General features: G+C 35.4%; 1 long non-coding RNA gene across 1 annotated transcript; it reads left to right on the forward strand.

Moving 5' to 3' along the window:
* The first annotated feature begins 2,788 nt into the window (after positions 1 to 2,788).
* Positions 2,789 to 6,016, forward strand: LOC119570998. Its single transcript, XR_005228506.1, has 6 exons — positions 2,789 to 2,931; positions 3,229 to 3,375; positions 3,630 to 3,782; positions 4,321 to 4,443; positions 5,528 to 5,700; positions 6,002 to 6,016. It is a non-coding gene; the product is annotated as an uncharacterized LOC119570998 (long non-coding RNA).
* The last annotated feature ends 223 nt before the right edge of the window (positions 6,017 to 6,239 follow it).

Genomic DNA, 6,239 nt, shown 5'->3' on the forward strand with positions numbered 1-6,239 from the left:
TCCGGCAAGGACAGTGGTTTGTCCCAGAGTGTGGATCACGATAGCAGTTTGGTAGTATGTCTGCACGTAGCTCAACAGCAGACAGTGCAAGTCCTCTGTCTGAATATCGAGTCTGCTCTCTTCTCACGCTGCTTTGTCTACAAGAACAGATAGCAACAGTCCTGTCTCTGATTACCAGGGACTTTCGGGAGAAAGACAGTCAGGTAACTCGCTGAATATGTCAAAATATTGTTGGAGAAGTTACAGTGATGTATTTTCTTTCTCTCTCTCTCTCTCTCTCTCTCTCACTCACTTTTATTATATTATTATTTTTATTATTATTATTATTATTATTATTATTATAATATTATAAAGAGAGAAAACTGATGAGTTATTTTGTGGTACTACAGGATTCTATACTATTTGATGGGCGAGATTCAGCTAGCCCACAGTGTGACAATACTGGAAACTTCACTCTTGTACGGAAGAAGGAGAGTCGTGTTGAGCAGTGGGCCAGATACTCACAGGTAAGCATATATTTGTAGATATATTTGAACATATAAGCAAAACAGAAATTGTAAGGTTCACATTTAATTATTATGTACTAGTAGGGGATATGTTTATCCTGTACTTCTTTAATACTGCTGAGCATGTCAGACAGTCAAATTAAGAAACCTACAACTTAACAACTTATCATTCCTTTTCTGCCTCCACAGTTCAGCATCTCTCAGGGCTCTAATATGGATCTGATGTCTCGATCCTTCTCCCACATGTCCTCATACTCAGCTGGTCTCTCTCCCACAATGTCCCAGTCCCTTTCTCACCAACTGGACCTGCTCGGCACAGAGCCTGAGTCGTTAAGATGGGGAGATGGGCAGCATTGGATGAGGCCAACCCACCTCTTACTCTTAAAAGAGTACATAGATATTGGTCTGTCACAGTTGGAAGGGTCTCCTAAAGGTGTAACAAAACACTTGAACAATATGTATGATATAATTTTCATATACTTGAATAGAAATAATCCATTTTACTATATATGCACATTGATTTTGTAGGTTGTAAGTCGACTGCGGACTTGCTTAGAAGACATCCAGGGACAATTTCCACAGCTTCATACTTTGGAGGAGGCTGTCTTGGAGCTGGACGATATGTGCAGGTAAGAAAGTTGGTTTATTTGATCCTTTTAGTGCTAAAATTTAAGGCAATGCCTGTTATTTTGAGAGTGGAAAGAAAAATGGCATGGTTAAAGCTATTATAATGAAGGCTGAGAATCATTTGAGTGTTTAAAAAGTGCTTGTTATCCTTCATGCTTTTGCTTGTTTATAAGACAATAATTCTTGTTTTTTGTTTGATGTGGTTGTATCACATCCTGCAACACTGTTAGGAAATCCAGAACAAAATTTAATTTGTGATACGGAAGGCATTCTTGAATGATGATAAAACCTAATCCCTTCCATGAACAAGAACCTAAGCAACCCTGACTTCCTCTTTTGGTATTTATACCATCATGTTTTTGGTGAACCTTTCAGCTATAACCAAATTGACCTGATGCTTTGTAATTTTAACAGTAGATTGGGGAGAATAGATTCTTTAGATGATCGGATAGAAATAATAGCAGAGTACCGTTTTTTTATTATTCCTGTATGGTACTTGACAAACTTCAACTTTATATCTCACCAGAAGTGAATGGATGACAAACATGTGATATTCAACATATAATTTACTCATGCTAAATAAAATGGGAACCAGTGTTACAGTCCTTTATTGCTAATAAGGACAGTATGTGAACAGAAGCTCTGAGTAGGTTTATTTGGACTATTTGAGTGGGCAGGGATTCATGGAAATATAAGGAAGAGATGAGGAAGAATACCCAGGTATTTTTCAAAGTGTTATAAAGTGAATGAAAGACTGTAGAAAGCAAAATTTAACAGCATCGGTGCTCATCATTTGGAATATAAGGCAGCTTAAGCTACTTCAATTTCTTGAAGTGTCTATGTGCAGAATTTATTACCATTTTTCAGTAGATAGAACTAAAAAGTTATATTTTCAGAATGTAAAAGTTATGTACCAAACATTCAGCTTCCATTCAGAAATGTGGCAGTGATATTGGACTATCTTAACCCAATGCCGCCAGGAACATGATATTGCTCATTTTATATTTTTTTTTTTGTGAAATGTCTGTGCACATAGATGGCTCTGCTAGTGCTTAGCCACAAAGGAGTCAATTAGTAGACCTTGTGACCTTACCTGATTTCACCTTTCCTTGAATTGGTGGGAAAAAATTTTTTTTTTTTTTACATGCTGTCAATATTGATGGTGTTATTTATATAGACATTATAATTGTATAATATTATAAACATTAGTAACAGCAAAAAAAAAAAAAAAAAAAAATATTTTTGTAAATCAAGGAAAAGGATAAATGGGCGAGACAGGCAGTACTTGTAATTGGCTCATTGGTGACTTAGTACAAGTGTAGCCATCTATGTGTAAAAACAAATAATAAAGTAAACTCACAGTGGGAATGGCATGCACGTACATGCCATGCCTGGCGGCATTGGGTTAATTCAGTTATCTTACCATTGAAGTCACAGTCCTGCTTTGACATCCCTTAAAAGGGCCAGAGAACCAAAAGGGACTTGAATAACTGAAGTGACAGTGCTTTTTCTATGCCAGACTTCGTACATTAATACCATTTGTTGTCAGAAATGGATCTCACTTTTGCCAAAGATACTTTCTTTAAGATACACTTTTCTCAATCATTTGCCCTTAGCGTATGCCAGTTATCGATTAGATAAATGAAATAGAATTTACCCTAATCTTAAAATTTCAGAATTGCCGAAGCAGACGTGACAGCAACACTTCCGAAATTAGCCTTTCAGTTGAATCTGCGTTAGAATGCTTCGACTTCCTTAATGCTGAATGTGATGATGATTTTGAAGATGATAATCAGATGTAAGTTCTAAATCATCTTGCTGACTGTTTTAGTAATTTGATAGTTTAAGATCGATAAACTATTACAGAGTCAACCATTAACACTAAATCTAGTTTATAAAATAAAATAGTCTCCAATAAATTTCTTGATGGCCTTTTTTAATTTTTATATTTTAAAGACTGTGTGTGATTTTTCTTTATTAACCTGTTTGGATAAGATTGGATAAAACATCTGATGATGTCTGTTAATAAAACCTACTGATATTCTCCTGCAAGAGATGCATCACATAGTAAACCTGTCTGGCTTGTTTTCATCAGGCATGTGAGGAAAAGAAGAAAAAAGAAGCAGCAGCTGTGTTTGCAGGTCCATCATTACCAGACACAAGTCAGCCTCTGGTCACTGGTACACCTCAGTTGGATTCTTTCCTCTACACTCATCTGAAACATGCTCTTCAGTTGTTGCAAGTGAGGCTAATTGTATATTTATCATCTTGGTGATGTGCGTATTATTTGTTATGATTTTCTTTTTGGAAAACCTGTGGACTGAGGAAATTCTTATTGCTTCTTGTTATGTTTGTGATTCTTACATCCACATGTGCTGTAATTCATATTAAAAAAAGAAAAAAAAAAAATAATTTGCATGAGTTAGTCTTTGTATATCTTTATACTCAGAATTGAGAAACAGTGCCAGATGTCTTACTGTCCCATTGCTTCCACAGCATCTTGGATCCTTTGGGCCCCTCAGGAGTAAGGAACGACACTCACTACAGCTCCTGGAGAATGAAGGGCAACTTGTAGCAAGAGTTTTAGCTCATAGACACAACTTTGACAGTCTTAAACCACAGCATATTATCACAGTTCCACATGTACAGGTCAGTAGTTTTAGTATATAGATTAAAATGTTATCTACATTAAAAAGTTTCTCGTCATATACATACATGCCATAACCACTATCACCAGTAAGTCCATTGCTAGTCCTACCTGATCTGACCAGATAGCCATTTTCCTTTATATTCAAAAGTTTTATAATAATATTAATATCATTATAAAATACATAACATTCCCATTAATTCAAGAGATGTGAATGAGGGCAGATGTGGAGACGTGTGTGAATAAATTACAGTACCAATGGTTATCATGTAGAAGGCATTGTCTCGTGGAAATTGTACATGCATTTATTTTCTTGCATTTCGTATATATATATATTTGTGTATGAATTTTCTTTATACAGACGATTTGAGCTTAAAATGCTTGTGCTTCAGGTTTAATAATGGTAATTTGAGGTTTTACAATTTTATAATTTTCAAGTGGTAATTGAGACTAGGTATTTTCATTTTAATTATTTGATGAAGTTATTATAATTATTGAACTAATGGCAATAAATTTAAATAGTTAAATGGATCAATTCAGGTTCTCTGGGACTCTGTGTCTGGAGGAGATGACTGGTGCATCCAGGACAAGCAGTTGTAAATGGCTTACAGCAGCTCGTGTCAACTTTAGTGGATCCGACAGTACCAGGTTTAGCAAGAAGAGGTAAGTATATGTGTGTGTTGTACTTGGGAGTGTGAGCATGTGTGTGTTTGTGTCAGTAAAAACCCAGGCAGCTTTTACCATCACTGCCACCACTACAATACAAGTACAGTCCCCCAGATTTTGTGCATCTAGACTGCTCCAATTTATTTAATCATTTTTGTTAATGATGTTAAACTTGTTAATAATTAACAATACAAGATCACTGATTTTGTGATCCTCATTATGTGGGAGGAAGAAAAAATAAATAAAATAAAAATAAAAAAAAAAATAATAATATATGCAGGATCTGGGCAAAGGTTTTGGGACCCTGATCGTGCACAAAGGCCAGGGACGATAAATTTATCCTTTTGATCTGGATGACATGACCATTTCGTTTATAGGTCAACTATTTCATGGAAAATCTGGCTATGGGCCAGGTGATGCAAACTTGCCATCATAAGCATTTCAAATGAAGACGGGGTAACGGGAAAGACTCGCCATGAGCACACAATCCTCTAAGGAGGAGGATTAGAAGCATTTGGCAATTTTGCATGACTCCCATTGATAAATGAGTGTAGAATGTAATGTCTGTAAGCCATGACTGGAAGAGCCCAGTTCCATGAAGGATGTCATTTCCGTGCTCAGAATCATATTCCTGGTGGAGGTTGTATTAGAGAAAATTGAAAATTATGAAAAAAAGTAAAAATGACAAATAACAAATGTTAAATATTCTTATTTTCTTGCACTGACTTGTACACTACCTAGAAAGATGATATGGAGTCTCCACAAGAAAACAGTCTATTACCATCTGGAAATGTAAATCAAATGATAATTATGGACATTGGAAAGTAATGTTTATGCATAAATAGATAAGCGCTTGTGTGCGCCTGGCCAAGTGACCGCTCACATAAGCCTAATGGCCAGATTTTTTGGTCATGTCATTACCGTGACACAACTGGATCTAAGGGAATTATGCCTGACCCCATAGTCAGATAAAGTTAATGGAACTTGGCATGTGTATTTGTATGTTTGTATTTGTGTGTGTGTATATAGTATGTATGTATGTATGCATCTATTGTAAAGACTAAATACTTTGTATTTTCAGTGCTGGAAGACATTGTAAGATCAATGACTGATAGTGAAGAATATGATGGAAATTCAGTAGTGACTGTTGGCCACTTCCTTCAACATCTGCATCGGCCTCTTCAACACACTGTGCCAGCAACAGCACACAATCTTGCAATTGCTGACCTTCTGCTGTCCTGCAAACACAGCAAAGTAAGTCTTTCAGATTATCTTTTTTATTATAATCTTGATGATGCAAATATTATTATATAAAAAAATAAATATTAGAATAGACAAACATTATATATTTGTTGTTGTTGTTGTTGTTATTATTATTATTATTATTATTATTTTTTTTTTTTCCAATTGTTGCTATTAGTATCAATTTTTAATAACACAAAAGTTGGTATCATTCTTCACATATTTTTTAGAAATAATTTTAAGAAAGTCTGAATGAAGAATCAACTATGGTCATATTAAGTGCATGTTCTTACTATGTCTGTTGTACCTGCAGAGTGGAAGCTGGTCTGCAACAAATCAAAGAACCCACTACCTTCCACATCAAGATTATTGGTCACTTGTTAGCTGCCCATCTGAGCTGCGCCATGTTACAACCAATTTTGTAATGGTCTAGCCCATGATAACCAACTAATGAACATGGTAAGTTTAACTGTATTCAGCATGGGGAAGAAGTCATCATAATAAGTACATCAAGTTGCATATTTATTTTATAAACAAAGTGGATAGTGAAA

Source organism: Penaeus monodon, unplaced genomic scaffold, assembly GCF_015228065.2.
Source record: "Penaeus monodon isolate SGIC_2016 unplaced genomic scaffold, NSTDA_Pmon_1 PmonScaffold_4671, whole genome shotgun sequence".
Classification (NCBI taxonomy): Eukaryota; Metazoa; Arthropoda; class Malacostraca; order Decapoda; family Penaeidae; genus Penaeus; species Penaeus monodon.